This window comes from Pelophylax lessonae (assembly GCF_965119305.1).
Source record: "Pelophylax lessonae genome assembly, chromosome: 8".
Classification (NCBI taxonomy): Eukaryota; Metazoa; Chordata; class Amphibia; order Anura; family Ranidae; genus Pelophylax; species Pelophylax lessonae.
The window spans coordinates 214,424,179-214,446,088 of NC_138775.1; the positions used below are offsets into that span (position 1 = coordinate 214,424,179).

Consider the following 21,910-nt stretch of genomic DNA (forward strand, 5'->3'; position numbering starts at 1 on the left):
CTTTGAGCAGTGTTAGAGCTGAGGATGTGTTGGAGATACTGTGTGGAAACTTTGAAATTTGGCTGGGCATTGCTTGGGTGGCTCAGGTAAACTGTATCATGCGCAGGTCAGTTGTGTCACCTAAACTATGTATCAGAGTGCTCACTGACATAAAGTTAATAGAGAGCATAATCTGCTGCCACTCAGATCACGATAATCTAGAAAGAAGAAAATGTCAGGGTAATGACCTGTCTACTCCTGTGACTGTGGAAGGACATGTCGTCATGTGACAAGGTAATATTGAACGGTGTTTGGCAATGAATAGACATGAGCAGGTGAAAAGAGCAATGATTTCAAACCGCCTGCAGCAGTGACATCCAGTGTCTGTATAACTACACTGAACAAAATTATAAATGCAACACTTGTTTTTGCCCCCATTTTCCACGAGTTGAACTCGAAGATCTAAGAAAAACGGGATTCATCCATTAAGAGAACACCTCTCCAAAGTGCCAGATGCCATGGAATTTGAGCATTTCAAGTCGGTTATGATGACTAACTGCAGTCAGATTGAGACCCCAATGAGGGCGACAAGCATGCAGATCCGCTTCTCTGAGACGGTTTCTGACAGTTTGTGCAGAAATTCTTTGGTTATGCAAACCGATAGTTGCAGCAGCTGTCCGGGTTGCTGGTCTCAGAGGGTCTTGGAGGTGAAGATGCTGGATGTGGAGGTCCTGGGCTGATGTGGTTACACGTGGTCTGCGGTTGTAAGGCCGGTTGGATGTACTGCGAAATTCTCTGAAATGCCTTTGGAGACGGCTTATGGTAGAGAAATGAACATTCAATTCGCAGACAACAGCTCTGGTGGACATTCCTGCAGTCAGTATGCCAATTGCACGCTGCCCCAAAACTTGCGACATCTATGGCATTGTGCTGTGTAATAAAACTGCACATTTAAGGCCCCTTTCACACATACAGTCCGTTCAGTTCATCAGTTCAGTCACGTCAAATGTATCAGTTTTTCATCCGTTTTTCATCCGTTTTTCATCAGTTTTTCATCCGTTTTTCGTCAGTTGTCATCAGTTTTTCATCCGTTTTTCGTCAGTTGTTATCCGTTTTTCATCCGTTTTTCATCAGTTGTTATCCGTTTTTCATCCGTTTTTCATCCGTTGTCGTCCGTTTTTCATCCGTTGTCATCAGTTGACATCAGTTTTTCATCCATTGTCATCAGTTGACATCCGTTTTTCATCCGTTGTCATCCGTTTTTCGTCCGATCCGTTTTTTTGACGGATGAAAAATAGGGCATTCATCCGTTCAAAAAAACGGACATTGACGGAAGTGGATGAAAACGGATGTTAACTGATGATCATCAGTTGTCATCCGTTTTTACATAGAGATGCATTGATGTCCGTTTTTCATCCGTCAACGGATGGATGAAAAACGGACAAACGGACAGCATGTGTGAAAGAGGCCTTAGAGTGGTTTTTTATTGTGACCAGCCAAAGGCACAGCTGTGTAATAATCATGCTGTCTAATCAGCATCTTGATATGCCACACCTGTGAGGTGGATGGATTATCTCTGCAAAGTAGAAGCGTCACACAGATTTCGGCCCCTTTCACACATATGGACCGTTTGTCCGTTTTTCATCCATCCATTGATGGACATCAATGCATTCCTATGGAAAAACGGATGACAGCGAATGATCATCCGTTTACATCCATTTTCATCTGCTTCCGTCAATACTGTATACATTTTTTTGAACGGATGAAAGCCCTATTTTTCTTCCGTTTTAAAAAAATAGATCGGATGAAAAACGGATGTAAACGAACAAACGGTCTGTTTTTCATCCGTTTTTGCATTGGTAGTGGATGTAAAAAAAATAAACGAAAAATGGATGCTAAACAGACAAAAAACTGATGAATACTTCATCTATTTTGACGTGACTGAACTGATGAATTGAACTGTCCATATGTGTGAAAGGGGCCTTCGACAGATTTGTGAACAATATTTGAGAGAAATAGGCCTTTTGTGTGCATAGAAAAAGCCTTAGATCTTTGAGTTCAGCTCATGAAAAAGTGTTGTGTTTTTATCATTTTGTTCAGTGTACAAAGATCAAGCCTCTGAAGCCCAGTACACACAGGTATTTATTTATTTTTTTGTTCAACCGATATGCCTACTTCTGTTGGACCGACTCCAGTACACACAGGCCGAATGTCGGACAGTTTCTATTGAAGTGGCTGATGCCCGACATTCGGCCTGTGTTCTAGGCTGAGGGCAAAACTTTTTTTTTTTTTTTAGTTTTGGATAGAGTGCAGAGGGATTAGAACGCTAGTCAGTTTTTATTGCTGTCTGTGCCCCTGTTGAGGAGATTTACCCTGTCTGTTTTTCCTGTTTACCATTATCATTGAACAAATTTCAAACTTATGTTAATATACAGAAATTTACTAGACAATTAAGCATTAAAAAATATTTCTTGTCTAATCCTGTTACCCGCAACTCCGCCTCCTCTACATACCACCATTCCTCCCTAAAAAATAAATCAACCTTCAATCCGCCTGGACAGGACACTAAGCACCTAGATGTGTTTAAACACATGGTGTGTAGTGACCTTGATAAATTGAAGTATAAAAAAGCGTATGACCCATTGTGTATCAAAAGAGGTATTGCATCTCTGGAAAAAAGGAGTGATATCGTTATACGTCCGGCAGATAAAGGGGGGGGTCTGGTGGTACTCAGTGGGAGTTATTACAAAAATGAGATGTTGAGACTCCTGAGTGACCACTCCACATATCAGATCTTGTCTAAAGACCCCATGTTAGAGTTCAAAGAAGAACTACATGGTCTAACTACTAAAGGCGAACGGAGTGGAGTCCTCACTCATAAAGAGGCCCAGTATCTAGACCCCTTATTTTGTAGGAGGCCTATAATATACTTTCTGCCAAAAATACACAAACAGCTGGAAAACCCACCTGGCCGCCCCATAGTTAATGGGATTGATTCCATCACGGCCAGGTTGGGTCAATACATAGATTTTTTCCTCCAGCCGGTTGTACAAAAAACCAAATCGTTCCTTAAAGACACTAAACATATTATACAAATACTTAATACAATACCAAGCTCCACTGAATGTATAATGATTACAGCGGATGTTGGATCATTGTACACCATTATTGACCACTCGGATGCACTGAGTGCGGTTAAATGGGGTCTATCTCATTCACAGTTACCTAGAAAGCAAATTAGGTTTCTTCAGAGGAGCTTAAAGTTTTGTCTTGAGAAGAACTACTTTTGGTACAACCATAGTTTTTATTTGCAAGTCAAAGGAGTTGCGATGGGGGCTAAGTTTGCTCCCAGTGTGGCCAACCTATTTATGGCCCACTGGGAGGAAGAAACTGTATTTGAAGATTTGCCCCCACAGCTCATATGTTACCGTCGCTATATCGATGATTTATTCATGGTATGGCGGGGGGACATGGTGAGTTTGGAAGCGTTTATGAACAAATTAAACAACAATGAAAAGAATATTGTTCTTACATGGAATTTGCAATATGAGAGTATAATTTTTTTAGACTTGGAAGTGTACAAAGCAGATGGTGTTTTTAAAACCCGTAATTATTTTAAACCCACAGACAGAAATTCTTTTATCCCCCTTGACAGTTGCCATCACAGACAGTGGCTGTGTAATATCCCTCGTGGACAGTTTACACGCTTAAGGCGTAACTGTACCACTGAGGAGGATTTTATTACACAGTCAGAGGTTTTAACAGGAAGGTTTTTAGAAAAGGGATACGATAAAACAAATGTGAAAAATGAGCTTGAATGGGTTAAAAACACAAGTCGGGATCGCCTTTTGGATAATTCCAGATCTAGAGAAGTGGATACGCAATTCCGAATGGTCTTAGATTATAATATCCAACATAAAAAAGTTGAAAAAATCATCCGTAAGCATTGGGCCATTCTGAGAGAGGATAGGGTATTGGGCCCTGTCTTATCAGAGCAGCCCAAATTTGTTTACAGGAAAGCTCCATCCCTCAGAGACAAAGTTGCCCCGGGAGTAGTTGATCCACCCCAGGTGAAGAGCAATGGTATATTCCCTTTCCTGGCAGGTTTTTATGCGTGCGGGAAGTGTGCTACTTGTAAAAGTTGCAGGAAAAATATCAAAAAACGCAAGGAATTTGTATCCACGGTCACACAAAAAAGCTATTTGATAAAAAATTTAATAACATGTGCCACACAAGGTGTGGTTTACATGTTAGAGTGTGACTGTGGGTTACAATACATTGGACGCACCTCGCGGGCTCTACACGTACGTGTTGGGGAACATGTCAACAACATACGGAAGGGGCTTATTACCCACAGTGTATCTAGGCACTTTAAAAATTATCATCATAAAAATCCAAGCACCTTAAAATTCTGGGGGATTGAAAAAGTAAGCTACCATTGGAGGGGTGGTAATTTCATCAGACAATTAAGTCGTCGCGAATCCTTTTGGATTTATGAGGCTAAAGTCCTAACGCCCCTAGGATTGAATGTCGACTTTGATCTGAATTGTTTTATTTCAGACAGATAATTTTTTATGGTCATTGTTTTTTCTTTTTATGATATTTAAATTTTAAATACTTATTTAGTAAATTTTATACTATTTTATTGGGGTTTATGTACGATTTTATATGTTTTTATGTGGTTATAATGTGTTTTATGTATATTATTGTATTTAACACTGTTCCCTATGTAAGTGAGCAAAAGTGCTGCCATCTGGTGTCTGGTTGCTAATATAGCCGTACGACCTATAAGATCAACACAGTACAAATCAATGATTGAGTATAAGTTCGTTTTTTAATAATATTAAAAAACTTTGAGCAGTTTCTAAATGGTTCTTCCTGTAAAGAAAGACATACAATATTAGTCTGCTGTTATAAGTGATCCTTCGGCCGATCTCCGAGATATATGTATGTCTCCTTAGTGACAAATGTAATTGTAAACACGGCCGAATGAATATCATTACTTTTAGCCCGCCCCTCTATCTCTCTGTCTCAGGAGACACTTTGTCTCCATGGCGATGGTGAAACGCCGGAAGAGACATAGTGGGCGGAGCTTAGGGATAATATAAAAAGCCGGACCTTCGACCTATCACCATCCCCGCTGAAGAAGTCTACGCCCACCTGACGTAACGCGTACGGGGGATTGGTCAATCGGTCCTACGGCTGTTAACCAGGAAGTAACCAGGCACCATCCAGCACGCTGCACACTCTGCAACTACTATGCCTATTATGGTCGGATACAATGTAAGTGCAATATGTTTTGAGTGAATTAAAGCTTTCAGTATTACAACAGAGAGCACTAGATCTCCCCCTCTTTTATTTATATATCTTGGGAAACTTGGAATCGAGTGTGAGTTGTACCTGCTGCAGCGATATCCTTATTTGTGCTGACAAGTGCTGGAGTCTTGGTCTTGCCTGTATCGGAGCAACACGAGTTGGTTACCTGTGGAGATTGTTTATGCTTTCTGGCCCTGCAGGGTCATGTTTTGGAGGTGAGAGGCAGATATTGCTTGGTGGAGGGATTTGAGCACCAGAGTCACACCTGTTATTATTTCACCATATCACAAGTGGACTTTTTACCTCTACCGACTGTTATCGCCTCTTATATGGACTATCTCCTTTTTAGACATGTTTTAATATATTTAATATATTTATTATTGGTTTAAAGTGTTTTATCCAATGATTGAATCCCAAAAATCTATCATAGACTGCGCTACACTATTTATTATTTATACCATTATCATTGAAAGTAAAAGAAAATCCCAAATTTTGGGTTGTCCCCAGAAAGGTAAAAAGGGCAAATCTTTCAATGGGGATACTAGTTTTGGTGACCTGGGGGCTCCTGAAGATTTCATTTGCAGAGATTTGATCCCACTTCCTGTTTGGCTACAGGACAGGAAGTAAAGGGAAGTCTCCCCAATGGCACACAGATGGTGAAAACAAATCTGACAGGGGTTATAACTAAAGATCGACCGATTATCGGCAAAGCCGATATGTCGAGGGCCGATATGCACTTTCCCCGATATATCAGAATCGGCCCCGGAGGTTACCGATATTTCAGGAAAGTGCTTGTACTGGTGTGATGCCTGCAGCTAGAGGCATCACCCTGGTACCGGCGTCCATAGCCTACGGTTGGCTGTCTTGTAATGACAACCGATTCGGCTGAGAAGCCACTCGGCTGTCTTTACAAGGAGCAGGACGTTCCCCTCCCCCCCCTTCCCTCCCTCCCGCTGCCTTCCACGGGTCGCCCGGGTCTCCCCCACCGAGCAACCTGCCTGCACAGTCCCCGAAGACCCGATCAAAGCGGCATTCGGCTCTGATAGGGTCTCCATGCAAAAACCCGGAAGTGATGTCATGAGTGACATCACTTCCGGGTACTGGTGCCAGATTAAAAAAATGACAGCATTCAAAACAGCCAAACTTGACGATTTGAATGCTTTTAAGTGCAGAGGTGGGATCTGGGATCCCTCCACAAGAGTACCTGTCAAGAAAAAAATAAAACATTTTTTAAATGTACAAAAATATCGGCGCATATTGGTCGATACTGATATGCATTGACCAAAATATCGGTATCAGCAACGAAAAACCGATATCGGTCGATCACTAGTTATAACCCTCCCTTACTCTATCCAAAATGAAAAAAAAAAAAAAGTTTTGCCTATAGTTCCATCTTAATGCAGTCTTTTTCAACCTTTTTTAACATCGAGGAACAATAACTTTCCCGTCTTTGAGAACCAATGCGATTGGCAGTCTGCTTATATTTGTAATCAATTTAAATCATTCCTACCTTGCAAATCACTAAGGCTACGTTCACATCTAGGCATTGCTATTTTTACATGCATTTTACAGATGTTTTTGCAGTGTTTTTGTGCAGGCGTTTTTAGATTGACAAGTGACCAATAAAAAAAAAATAAATAAAAACGCCTGTAATCTGCCAAAAAAGAAGCTCGTACTTTTTTTGAGCGACAGACATTTTTGCTTAAGGCGACAGAAAGCTCAGATGTGAACAGGGGCCATTGAAATGAATGCGATTTATCTTGGGCGTTTTTAAAGCTGAGGCTTAGAGCAGAAAATTGCCTAAAAATGCCTAGATGTGAACGCAGCCTAAAAAGATCATTGGTGTCTGTGGAAGGTCAACATCTCTCATTGCTCAAGAATCCCCTGGTAGTCTCTGGAGCAGGGGTAGGGAACCTAAGGGTCGCAAGCCAGATGTGGCTTTTTTGATGGCTGCATCTGGCTCGCAGACAAATCCTTAATAAAGGGGCGCTTGTCCGGACATGAGTCGCGCTGGCCGTGTCTACCACTCAGTCCAGTGCCATCCATGTAGCTGTGCCCGGTGCCAAGGAGATTTTTGCTCCCATCGAAGGTACACTTTGTGGGCTACCCTCAGTTCGTTTCTGGGTGACTGGATTGCCGCGATACAGACCCCACGGCCTACTCGCGGTACCGCCGCCGGCTCATGTGCTGTACATCTGAGGGCCTTGGCAATCACCGCCTGGTAAGGAGACCTGCCATCTGCTCCCTCTGCCCCGACAGACACGATCTCCTTCCCCTCTGACACCCGGGGACCTGTGGGAGCTGCCTCTCACATCCACTTCTGAGGCCTTCAGCAGCCGGCCGCCATTTTCTCAGGGCCTATACTCAAATCCATCACTCGCAGGCCTGCAGGCGCTTCACCACTCCGGCCTCATTGCAAACCTGCCTGCTCTGCTCTATTCCCGACCGGACTCCAGGCACTTTCACACGGCTCCATCTACTCACTGTATAGCTGCTGCCCATGAATATGAATATTAAATAAAGGTTCCCGATCCTGAAATATAATGTATGGCTCTCACAGAATTGCATTTGAAAATATGTGGTGTTCACTGCTCTCTCAGCCAAAAAGGTTCCTGACCCCTGCTCTGGAGGAACCCTAGGGTTCCATGGAATGTTGGCTGCTCTGGTATAAAGACTGTACATTAGTTATCTGTTCCAGTTTTTTTTCTTTTAGAATAAAACTTTTACATAAAAGAGTAAAACCTGACCATTAGAAGAACTCCTGTAAGCGTTAAATGGTTTGCCTCAACCCTCAAACTGCCACTGCTTTGTCTGTTGAAGGTTGTTGAAGTTAAAAAATAATAGACCTAAGCTTAGTACACACTGCAAGAAAATCAGACGAAAACATCCGTATTCAGAACAATGGTTCAATATTCTGTTTGTTGAAACACTGCTTTTGAGAGCTGATATGGACTGTTCGAACAAAAATTTCCGAAGGGAAGGGACATGTTGGGAAATTTTTCTCACTAGTTATCATAATGTCTGATTTTTTCCTTTTAATTAGTACAGTATTCATCCTATATAAATCGAATGAGTAAGTTCGCTCGTGATCAGAAACAAAGTATGACCATAGGCTAGACATAGACTGTAGCTTCGTACATTGGAAGTTGTCCTCTGTCGTTCAAAAATTTTGTCCAATTTTTCTATAGTGTGTAGTAAGCTTTATTGGCCTGATCAACTGGTAAAAGTAAAGGGGGGAAAACTAAAAATGTATGCTGCAAAACATAAAAGGAAGATATCTACTATAATCAATGCTCTCCACTGATACCACTGCCTGGGGAAGAGAGTTCCACATTTTCACTGCTCTTACAATAGAGAAGCCCTTTCATTTAGGAAATAAAACACTTTTTTGTAAAATCCTAAATTGTGGTCACATTTCTTCTTAAGGAATGCTGTCCCACAAAAGTGGCAGTTAGAAGAATAAGGCAAACCATTTAAAACACACAGGAGTCCTTACAATGGCCTGCATTTATTTCTTTATGTAAAATTTTTACCCCCCAAAAAACTGCTGTAACTGCCTAAAAAGTGTCAGGAGTTAGGCTTTAACCACTTCAGTCCTGGAAGGTTTTACCCCCTTAATGAGTAGGGCATTTTTTGCAATACGGCACTGTTATTTTAACTGACAATTGCGCCGATGTGTGACGCTGTACCCAAATAAAATTGATGTCCTTTTTTTTTTTTTGCAACAAATGGAGCATTTTTTTTTTTTTTTTTTGGTGGTGGTATTTGATCACGTCTGCGTTTTTTTTTTTTTTTTGTTTTTTTTTTTTTGGTGTGCTATAAACAAAAAAAGGCCATCGGTTTTAAAAATAAAAAAAAAATTTTTTTGTTTACTTTATGCTATAAAACATACCCAATAAAAAAATGTAAAAAATCTAATTTCTTTATCAATTTAGGCCAATATGTATTCTGTTAAATATTTTTGGTAAAAAAAAATGCGAATAAGTGTATATCGATTGGTTTACACAAAAGTTATAGCGTTTTACAAACTTTGGGATAGATTTAGGGATTTTTAATTTTTTTACTAGTAATGGCGGCAATCAGCGTTTTTTTTTTAACGGGACTACAACATTGCAGCAGACCAATCTGACACTAAATAACATTATTTGGGGACCAGTGACACCAATACAGTGATCAGTGCTATAAAAATACACTGTCACTCTATAAATGACACTGACAGGGAAGCGGTTAATATCAGGCGGTTAGGTGTGCTTCTAGGGAGTGCTTTCTAACTGTGTGAGGGGCGGCCTAAGTGGAGGAAGACAGAGATCCGTGTTTTTGCTTAGCAGAAACACAAGATCTCCATCTTTCTCTGTGACAGAACGGCGGTCTGCCTTGTTTACATAGCAGACTGTCATTCTGCCTCTCCTCTGAACAATTTGCGGGTCCCGGCTGACATTGCTTTTGCAGGACTCGCTGATTGGCTCCTGCTGTATCCTTTCACATGGGCTTTCCCATCAGGTATACCTGTCAGTTTTTCAGGCGGACCTGATCAGGCACTCCATGCACCCCTATGGAGCAGCGGATGTCAGTGGTGACATGTCCGCTGACGCCTTCTGCTATCCGATCCTGTCTGTGAAATCCAGACTGATGGAAAACCTATTTTCCATCCCTCTGGAAGATCAGATCAGATAGGATCGGATGATGGACAGGCGGTCCGTTTTCACCTGATATCCCATAGGGTCCTTTTACACAGGCTTTCCGCCCGGCAGACTACGTTTTCTTCAGCGAAGATTGATCCGCTGATCCCCGCTGAGCAGGCGGATGACAGGTCCATCTCCGCTCACTGTGCAGAGACAGACCTGTCAGATCCCCGCTCTCCTCTATGGGAGATTAGGTGAAAATGGACCGCCAGTCCTTTTTCATCCCATCCTATCTCATCCGATCCTCCAGACGGATGGAAATTTGGGTTTCCATCAGTCTGGATTTCATGGACAGGATCGGATTGGATAGCAGTGGGTGTCAGCGAGGATGTCATCCCTAATAGGAGTGCATGGAGCATCCGATCAGGTCCTCCTGAAAAACTGACAGTTGGACCTGATCAGAAAGCCCGTGTGAAAGGACCCGTAGAGGAGAGCGGGGGCCCTGCCAGGTCCGTCCCAGCACAGTGAGCAGAGACGGACAAGTCACATCCACCTGCTCAGCAAGGATCAGCAAATCGATCCCCGCTGAGCAAAACTGAGTCCGTCGTGCGGAAAGCCCGTGTGAAAGGACCCTATGGCTAAACCTCCTCACCCTTGGTGACCTTCAAAGAACTGCGCTTGGATCTGCAGAAATTAGATCATACTCCTGATTTGTAAACTTTAGAGAAAAAAAATAGAAATTCAGCATATGTTTCCATGCTGTAGTCCTGTGAAAGATATTGATTGCTTTATTTTCCTGCCATGGGACAGAGTACGTTCAGACCAAAGCATTAATAATGCACTTTCCTTATGTTAGGAAGGCACGTTTTGTCTGTCTGGGTCATTGTCTGACCTTGTGTTCAGTTTGAACTTCTATGTAGGCTGACTAATGAATATACCTTAGGCCAGCTATTCTCAACTTGGAGGTTGTTAGGGGTTCCTTGGGCTGTCGCTGATTGACCTTCTATTTGATGCTGCCTGCACAATTCTGGGTCATCACCACTTGGCAGAACCAGAAGCATGACACCAATGATCTTTTTAGCTGTCTTTATGGGTGGGATTCTGACTACCACGAGACCTGAATATTATTGCAAGGTTTCCTCCGGGGTAAAGAGAGAGGCTTATACAGTACACACAAGTCTCCAGATTAAAGTTACTAATAGAAAATGAAAATTTTCTACAAACAGAGGAACAACCTTCTGTCTGAGCTGAGTATTATTTCTGAGCTGGTCGCTGTCATGAGTACTTTTTTGATCAGTCAGGTTAAAAATCAATTTCCACCGCTGTTGTTGTTTGTCCTTAAAATAGTTCATCTTCGCTTTTCCTAAAGTGGAACTTCCTCTTTAAGGCCTCCTGACCCCTTGACATGCCACACTTGGTATGTCATTTTTTTTTTTTTTTTTTTTTTGGGGGGGGGGGGTTTGACAGGTACCCGCTCCTACTTCCACTCGGGCTGCCTAGACGGCTCGAGTGGAAGTTCCCCCTCCCTGCAATCTTCTGGGACACACACGGGTCACAGAAGATTGCCTGACCATTCAGGATGGGCAGCGCAACTCGCGCATGTGCAGTGCGCACCCGGCTGTGAGGCTGCAAGCTGCCACAGCTGGGTACCCACACTAGTGATGCCGGCCCTGCGGGGAGCCGAGACTTCGGGGCGGGCGGGCGCATCGCTGGATCGTGGGACAGGTGAGTGTGTGTTTATTAAAAGTCCGCAGCTACACTTTTTTAGCTGCTGATAAGACACTTAACTGTCAATGGACCCGGCCCTGTAGTCACCCGGACCAACAACTGGTTCTCCACTGCACATGTACAAGCCGCGCTGCGCCATGTGAATGATCCCGCAGACTCCTGGGACCTGTGATTGTCCCAGAAGGTTGTGGGCAGAGGGGGAGAGGGGTGAACTTCCGGGGGAATGGCCTAGGTGATTCCAGCAGAAGTGCGGAGTGCGTACCTGTCAAAACTAGGTACCCTCTAATTGAAAAAAAAAATTAAAATATATATATTTTCCAAAAGTAGGAGAGGGGGAGGAGGAGAGAGAGCAGAACTTTATTTCTCTTTCGTTCACTGACAGACACAACTTTAAATCTTCAGACCATTGGGCTTATGCTCTTGCTCTCTAGGAGGACTAGGCGGAAACCTTTTTGGTTACGCCCCTGGGGCAGTCCCAGAGGGTATACCATCACTTCCTGCTATAGGACCCCAGTTTTCTTCTGCCTAGTCAGGAATAAGGACCTGGCTCTCTGCTGGGATCTGCGGTCCTGGCATTTCCTCTCCGGTGCGATCCCTGGCACCTCTGTGGGATCTTAGTTTGGTTCTGCCGGTGCTTCAAAGGCCTCCCTTTAAAAATATTTCGAGAAATTCCTCTGCTCACTCAAAAATAAATGTTGTTCCTGCAAGCTAAACCAGTCTAGCACTTTTTTGGGGGGAATTGCAGGGAACACAGCACTTTCTCATGGGTGTAAACGACTAAATAAATAAAATTTATAATAAATTATAATAAATTTATAATAAATTATATAAAGTGCTCCAAATAGGATGTGTATATAAATGTGTAATATTCAATGAATAATAAATAGTATAAATAAATAATAACTTAAATTAATGACAATCAATAAACATGTTCAAAAAATATATCTGAATATGTGACAATCAAATGATTCAAAGTGCAGAGTGTGCAAACGTGATCAACAAATATATAGGTGAATAAATTTATTGATTGAAAAATAAATATTATATAATAAGATTGGTGAATAAATATATTGATGTGAAAACGTATTGTAGACAATATCCACTCTCTAAACGTGGTAAAAGTGCTAGTGCAAATCTTCCGTGATATAAATATTGCACTTCCCAAAAAAACTCTATATAAAGTCCACTTTGAGTGCCGGTTCACATTTCTGCGATCACAGAGATCGCATGTATTTCGGAGTGCACTGCTCCTAAAATTACATGCGATGTCTGTGCGGTGCAAATTTAGCCATACAGTTTGTATGGCTGAATTCGCACCGCAATTGCACCCAACTCGCACAGGACCCTTTTTTTGGTTCGCAGCAGAATCGGATCGCATGGTGGTTCACACTTGTGCAATCAGATTCTGTGATAACTTTCAGATCGCACTGCGATATGCGATCTGATCTGGGGGTGTCGTTAACTCTTAATTGACACCCCCAGCGTATAGTGAACTTCCAGGGGTGCGGATGCGATGCATTCCCACATCGCAGAAATGTGAACCGGCACTAAAGTGATATAATAGTGTATCCAATAGTATCCTTCATAGTGAAACGTGCCTTCACCACAACACCCTATGTGACTGGGTCCTCACCTCCGCTCCTGTGACCTCGCGATTATGCATAGGTCTCGCAGCGCAGTTTACCCTTTAAAGAGGAAGTAAACACTCCTCTGCAAGTTGCACCTATAGGTAAGCCTATAAGGCTTACCTATAGGTACTGTAAATATCTCCTGAACTTGTACCGTTTAGGAGATATTTACCTTGCATGCAGCCAGTGACGTCACTGGCGCATGCGCTCTGAAGGAACGGCCGCTGGTGCCGTTTCTTCAGAGCCCCGTGCTGTGACCGTCGGCTCCCGTGCGCGGGAGTGACGTCACCGCGGCTTCGGCCAATCAGACGGCCGGATGCCGCGATCCCGGAAGACGGGCGACTGAACAGGTCGCCCGTCATAGAGGTAAGCGGGCAGCATGGTGGGGGCTCGTTCTAAGGTAAGTATTTCATAATGAGCTAGTATGCGATGCACACTAGCTCATTATGGGTTTCTCTTTCAGGGTGAAAAAAAAAAACTAATTTGGGTTTACAACCTCTTTAAGGGTCGTCTTTCCTGGAGTCACAGATGGTAAACCAGCCCCTCAGAAGAGCGTCACTCTCTGGATAGCTTCCCTCATAGTAATCAATCGATGTAACATAAAAAAGGGGGACTCCAATAGTGCTTATATCTTCTTTAAAAAATTGTTTTTATTCAGAAAAATATAGTACTCACATTGAATGGGTGCTATAGTGCACCAAGCATGAAACAAGCTCTGGCAATAATCTCTGGTAAACGTATGTGATGGCAACATGGTAGGAGTGGAGTATCTATGCATGCTGCTCCTTCACTTCCTGGTCTAAGCAGAACACCGTCTGGGCCCCTCCCCTACGCGTGACGACACAAGGGCACGTGTCTTTTCTTTACATAAAATTTTCATAGTTGTGGACTTTGTTTTAAAGAAGCATCTGATTATATAAGAAGTATTAATAATTCACATGTTATCTATAGTACAGCACACACTTGTCACAGCTGAGGTTTTAGCAGTTGTTGTTTGTTGAATTTTTTATTGTTTTATATGATATTATTTAGCGCAGCACTAAAGTTTGTTTTATTATGCTTGTTATACTCCCCAAGGAACCTAAGGGGTTAATTGTCTGCATTGTGTAAAAAGGCTGTTTGAGCCTGTCATCTCTGATCCTCCCCTCCTTCCAAGGACCTTTGATAATTTCCTGATAACACAGAGTCTATAGAGTGAGGCTGCACATGCTCAGTTTGGTGTGTATTGCTGGAGAGGTTTTTTTTTTTTTAATAAAGATCAGTAAAATCAGCCTTCCTGAATCAGTGGTAGTTGTGCAATATTTTGCTAATGTCCCTAAACCAGCTTTGTAAAGTTCAAAAGGGCGCTCCTTCTGTGTAACAGCTTGAAAGTCACAAAGTGAAACCTACAGCTCGACTCGACTTTTCTTTGAGATTTTCTTGCATAGCTTCTTTTTCTGCTTTTATAGGGCATGTTTAAGAGTATGATAAAAAAAATGGATTTGGAAATCCATCTGCATGGTCAGTCGACTCCCTCCAGAGAAGGATTGGGCAGGGAATGACTTCCCCTATTGGGTATGACCTACAGTTAAATTGTCTTCATCGGGTGAATATTCTCTAAGCCTCGGTTTCCACTAGTGCGGCTACGAAGTCGTGCTACTTCTAGCACGACTTTGTAGCAAAAGTAAACCGCGGCTTCAGTTAGACTTGTCCCTCATATATAGAGGGAAGTCGCGCTCAAAAGTAGTACACAATTTACTTTTGAGGTCGCGGCAACTGAAGCCGCGGCAGTGGAAACGGTCCCCATTGAAAACAATGGGTTTTGACTTGCTGTGCGACTTGACATGTGTCAAGTCGCACCGCAAGTCGCACTAGTGGAAACCGAGCCTAATGCGTTTTGATACCTTAAAGGCATTGTATAGTTTTTTTTTTTCAATATTTTACCTATAGGTTCTGTAAATATCTCCAAACCTGCACCGTTGAGGAGATATTTACTGAGCTAGCAACCAGTTACATCACTGGCGCATGCACTCTGAAGGAACGGCCACCCGTGCCATTTCTTTAGAGCAGTGTGCCATGACTGGCGGCTCTCACGCACATGCGTGGGAGTGGCGTCATCACAGCTCAGGCCAGTCACTGAGTCGGAGCCGTGAACCTGGAAGGAAGACCGGGTAGAGATGGATGCTCCCTCCAGCAATGCCATTGCATCACTGGAACGCCTTGTTTTTAGGTAAGTTTAACATAATGAGCTAGTATGTTATGCATACTAGCACATTATGCCTTTTGCCTTGCAGGTAAGAAAAAATAAAGTGCAACAGTTTACAACCGCTTTAAACAAGAGATTTGCTTGCTCTAACAAATCATGTCCTTCAGTTAGATCCCTTTCACACAGGCGTTGCGTTTGTCTGTTTTTCATCCATTTGTTGACGGATGAAAAACAGACATCAATTTATCTCTATGGGAAAGCGGATGATCATCCATTTACATCTGCTTCCATAAACATCTGATTTTTATAATGGATCAACGCCCTAACTTTCGTTTAAAAAAAAAAAACCCTAAAAAACGGAACGGATGAAAAAGGGATATAAATGGACAAAGGGCTGTTTCACACGGGCTTTCTGATCATGTCCGCCTGTCAGTTTTTCAGGCGGACCTGATTGGCTGCTCCATGCACCCCTATGGAGCAGCGGATACAATTTTCAATGACCATGGCATCCATAAAGCGTTCTTTTTGTGCAACAACAGCGAGAGCTAAAAGCGCTTTTGCACAAAAAGAACGCTTTCTGGACGCCATGGACTTTCTCAATTTTCCAGGCACAAAGAACTGGAAAAGCACAGGCAGGGCGCTGGAAAAGTCACCAGGTGAAATCCTGTGGTGAAATGGCAGATACAGTGTAATCCGTTAGGATCACAGCTTTGTATCATGTCATTTAGTGTATTTACATTTTTGAAATTGCCGCTGGTTTCACCCCCCTGCGTCTCAACGCTCGCAGGGAAGGGAACTGGGAGACAGGTGCTGGCATTGGCTGGGAGGACAGCGGGAGGACGGCGAGGTATCGCAGGGGAAGGTGAGTTTTTTTTTTTTTATATAAAACAGATTTCCATGCAAAAGAATGTACCGCTTTTAGCACAGAAATCTGGACATAATCAGACCGCCAGAGAGGTTAAGGGGTTGAGCTTGGCCCCTTAGTTCCAGTGAAGGAAACTCTTAAGGCGTCTGCATACCAAGACATTTTGGTTTCATGCTCCCAACTTTGTGGGAACAGTTTGGGGATGGCCCTTTCCTGTTCCAACATGACTGTGCACCAATGCACAAAGCAAGGTCCATAAAGACATGGATGAGCGAGTTTGGGGTGGAGGAACTTTACTGGTCTGCACAGAGTCCTGACCTCAACCTGATAGAACAGCTTTGGGATAAATTCGAGAGCCAGGCCTTCTCGTCCAAAATCAGTGCCTGACCTCACAAATGCACTTCTGGAAGAATGGTCAAACATTCCCATAGACACACTCCTAAACCTTGTGGACAGCCTTCCCAGAAGAGATTAAGTTGGTAAAGCTGCAAAGGGTGTGCCAACTCAATATTGAACCCTCTGGACTAAGACCGGGATGCCATGAAAGTTCATGTGCGTGTAAAGGCGTCCTAATACTTTTGACAATATAGTGAATGTTCCCTTTAACGGAGATCTTGAACTGGAATGTAATTCTTTGATAATGATTAGCCTGTTCTAGGACTATCCCGGAATCTCTGTCTTCCTCTCATGCAGTATATTACCCAAGTAAAGACGTCTTGTTATAAGCAGTACTCTGCTTCAGCTAGATCTGACTTTACTTTCTGTTTAGCACACAACAAAGCTCGAGGCAGAGGTATTTTATATTAGTAGATTGGTGACTCCAGTTGGGTCTTGTCCTTTCTTCTTTTAGTGGCTGCGGGAGACTTATTTCTTAATCCTTCATGGTCTGCTTCCTAAGTGAATGATGGAGTATTTCATCTGGAAAAAATATCTTTAGAACAATTACAGACTTTGTGATCAAGGTGGGGTCTCGGTATTCCCACAGACGGAGCTGTAACCTTCTATTCCGTGGTGAAATTTTTATTTAATTGCTGTTAATGCTGCTTTATTCCTTTCCCATAGTCAGTGCTTTTTTCTCACACATATGCTAATTGGTTGTCCTTGAGATACCTTGGCTGACGCAGAAGGGACGGGGGAGCAGTGGTAAATATTAGATATGGATACAGTAAATGTTATGCGTAGACATGTAGTGAGGGACTTTACTTTATTGCAGATCGTGTGAAGGATTGTGGGACTGTGGTACCTCGCGCTTATGGTGTGTGTAATCCTTATGAATAAAGTGCTAAAGTATAGTGCTGCTAGCTGCAGTGAAAAGTGCTAGTGCTCTTTTTATGTTAGCGGTCAGTGATTTCAGCGCTGCTTTAAAAAATGTGCAAATATGCTTCAAATAAATAAGTTCAAACAATTCATAAACAATTCATATAAAATCATATAAGGTGCTTCAACTGAATATAAATGTCCATAAACAATTTCTTCCGAAATTATAAAGTGCTTGGGTGCTTGATCCGTGCTGTATGCGGGGTTCCCCCCTTTGGTTATCTACTTACCACCAAGTGGTTAATAGCAGGCATGAAATGATGATAGGCTTGGGCATGCACCGTCTCCAGTATATGTAGGGATAATTATTGCTGTAAAGATCCTCTGATGCCGTGATGTATCCCGAGTATCCTCCTAAAAGAAAACTGATCATAGTGAAGATCGTTTTATCAAAGATTTATTGAGGTAATACAACAGGGGTTATACTCACAAACAAAGTAAAACACATGCGGGAATACAAAGACAGCACGGTGGTGCGCTGCTCCCGCAACGTGCGTTCCACCAGCCGAAAGTCACGTGGTAGCCGGTCGACCAATCGCTAGACGCGTTTCGCTGCAAGACACAGCGTCATCTGTAGCTCAAGGATTAGTAGGGGCTTCTAAGGGCAGTTTGTTCTTTAGACGCAGAACCAAGAGAAATCCATTGTATAATTAAATTTTTATTATTAAAAAAAAACAACATATAAAAGCCATTTGCGCACTTGCAAAACTCTCCTCTTGCATATGAGCATGTAGTGATGCCATTCTGGAACTCAAAAGTCGCGGTTTGTGTTCTAAAGGGAGGACATGACATAACCGGAAGTATCCACCCGCTTATTGCATTTCTGAGGATGCTTCCTGGGCAGAGCGAAATGCATTAAGCAGGTGGACATTTCCGGTTAGGTCACGTCCTCCCTTTGGAACACATACCATAACTTTTGAGTTCCAGAATCGCATCACTACATGCTCACATGCAAGAGGAGAGTTTTGTAAGTGCGCAAATGGCTTTTATGTTTTTTTAAATAATAAAAATGGAATTCCACTATGGTTTTTTCCTGGTTTTATTTCCCTATACTGATATGAGGTCCTTTGACCTACCTGCAAGAGATACAAAGGGAAAAAAAAAGCATTCTTTGCCACTGGAGGTTTACTTTTGAAACACAGGCGTTTAAACCCTCACTAGTCGGTGAGTAAGGGCACATAAGAAGGGGAGCACAACGGCACTTGGTGGAAGATACTGGCATTGGAGGATAACCAGCACTTTAAAGGACTTATTGTTCATGCACATTTGCACTGATTGCACTTAGTTTTTAAGTGTGTGTGTTTAAGTGTGTGTGCAGGGGAGGACTGACAAGGGGGGCAGGGTGGCAATTGCCCCCCGGGCCACTCTGAAAAGTGGTTAAAAACTAGTAAAAAGGCCGCACTCAGGGCTTTATTAATGTAGGGGCCAGACACTGTATACAGCTGTCAGTCCAAAACCAGGTGGGCATGGATAGTGAGCTGATTCCATGGTTCAATGGGCCACTTGACTGGACTTGCCCCCCAGGCCTAAGGCTGCCAGCCCTCCCCTGTGTGTGTGTGTATGTATGTGTATATATATATATGTGTATGTATATGTATGTGTGTATATATATATATATATGTGTATATATATATATATATATATATATATATATATATATATATATATTGTGGCAGTGCAACTAGTGGTGAGCAGGTATTTCTCCCAGGATTATCAACCAGGCAGGTTGAAAGGCTCCAGGAGGACTGTTTTACTGGGAAAAGACTGTTTTCAGTTTCCCCTATGGTGCATAAAGTCCAGTTTGGGACCTGGAGTCTGGAGATTTCCAAGTGATCTGGGTGGGAGGAAATCTCCAATCCTGGGACCAGGTCTTAGGAACAACCAGCACACTGATTGGGCAGGTGGATCTGGGCCTTGTAAAGTAGGCCATAGACGATTCGAATTTCGTATGATTTATCGTTCGATAAACGAAAGCGGCACTCGTGCACATCATCGAGTGTACCATCAATGTGAGCCGAAAATCGTACGACAAAACACTATTTTTTGTGCCTTTTAACCACATCTCTACCGGACACACTCCCTACTGTTCTGTGTTTTGTTAGGCGAAATCATACAACTCCCCCACTAATGATACGAAATTCGGCCGATTTTTGCAAAAAAACCCAACATGTTGGATATGTGAATTTTTGCTGTCGTACGAAAATCGAACGTTTTACATACCACACTAACGATACGAAAATCGTTCGATAACACTGCCATTTACGATTTTCGAACGAAATTCGAATCGTCTATGGCCTGCCTAAGACAGACAAGACCAGAGATCTGGGCTCCACCCTCCCGAGGAGTCCTGGCGTGCAAGGGAGAAGGGTGCATGGCTGCACGGTATGAGTAGATGGTGAGCCTTTGGGCTGTAACAGCAAGGAAGCTGGAGAAAGTGTGCTAACTGAGGTACAGTGTTTGTACAGGAACTGTTAGATGGTCAAGAGGGTCAAGGCTTAAAGTCTGAGCAGCGGTGCTGCTAGAGAGCCAGGTGGCTTTGGATTTTTCGTTTACACTATTGCTGTGGATAGCTGAAACCCCTGCAACTGTTATGTTATTGAACTTGTGTTTCTTATATTTTCCTTTAATAAAAGTGGGCCAACAAGCCCTTAAACAGCACAACTGCGTGGACTAAGCTCACTGGTAGGCTCTGCACTCAAGCTAAACACCCCCAAATATTACAATATGTATGTATGTGTATGTGTATATATATACTGCGGTTGTATCCGCACACAGCTCTCCAAAAGTAGCCAAACAATGAGCTGTTGCTGGGAAACACTTGTGCTGAAATCTCCAATAGCAAGCAGCACCTTTCCCGCTATCTCATGGGGCCTCCGCTGAATGCTAGGATCCGGATCATTCTGCAGCGTTTGTGTTATGTGTTCTTAGGTCTACACACTGCTGTGGTGCTCCCGATCTCCCTGGTGAATGAACGCATCATTCACATAGAAAAAATATTCCAGATGTGGCAAGAATTCAGCAGATTCCTGCAGCTGGATGTACAGATGAATGCAGACAGTTGTGGCCGCTGAGCCTGTACAAAGCAATGACAGACTGACTGTCACCTCCGCTGTCTTCAGGGGTTCAGAAGTAATGGCACAGCCTGTGAATTGGGATAGATGATTGCCTCTGGACCCAAACACCTTACACATCCAGGGGTGATCATCTGTCCCCAACTGCAGGTAAATGTAGGCTGTTAAATTGCAACCAGCCAGCTGCGGCCGTTGTTGGGCTGTCATTGCTTTGTACAGGCTCAGTGACCACAACTGTCTGCATCCACCTGTACATTTATTTGTAGGAATTCCCAGCATTCTTGCCGCAGATGGAAAGGTGTTCGTGCACGAGGCCTTTTTTGTGAAACATCCCTTCTGTAGACCAGTGTTTCTCAACCCCGGTCCTCAGGGCACACTAACAGGCCAGATTTTAAGTATGATCTTGGGTAGATGCAGACTAGAATACTGCAATCACTGAGCAGCAAATGATATACCCTGTGACGTATTTCGGTTTTCTTGCCAACCAGGCCTGTTAGTGTGCCCTGAGGACCGGAGTTGAGAAACACTGCTGTAGACAGAGTGGACCCCTGAGAACTATGGCATGTAGATGTCTCTTCTGGTGTACCTTGAAAATACAAGCATCCAAGTGATGACTCCCCAGACTCAACCTATAACTGCACTATCATTTTTGGACGGCTTGTGTTTTAAAAAGGATTCCTGGCTTTGTTAGGTTGAGATGACACAACTTGTCCTAATCTTCTCTACTCCATGAACATGCCCAGCACCACGGTTCCACATTATCCATGCACACATTTATAAAAGTGGAACTCTAGTTACCTCCACTCCAGTGATGGAGTATCAAGGAGCTCCATCGATGGCATTTTGATTGTCGGGATGACGTCACTCCCACAAATGCGCAGGAGTTCATTCATCTCGGCTGTCGAAATTGAGCTACTTGACTGTGCACAGCTTAGTGTATATTGCGAAAAAGCAGAATAGGAATACCTAAATGCAGATGAGATCTACTATGTTTCCTCCACATTAAAAATTCTGCTTGTATTTATGAAGTAAAGTTCCACTTTAAAGTGCAAAGCTTGACCACTGAGTAAACTGCAGTAATCCATAGCAGTAAACCTTCACATGATTGTTCTGGGTTATTGGTATGCGCACATTGGCAGCTCTATTTTTCATTATCTGACCAAAGCTCCAATGTAGCTGAATTTTTAGCTATTTATTCC

General features: G+C 43.0%; 1 protein-coding gene across 2 annotated transcripts in view; it reads left to right on the forward strand.

Annotated features, from left to right (window-relative positions):
- The window catches only part of LOC309561825 (carboxyl-terminal PDZ ligand of neuronal nitric oxide synthase protein-like), a 224,134-nt gene that overhangs the window by 46,242 nt on the left and 155,982 nt on the right, over positions 1 to 21,910 (forward strand). The gene's annotated exons all lie outside the window — the stretch shown is intronic.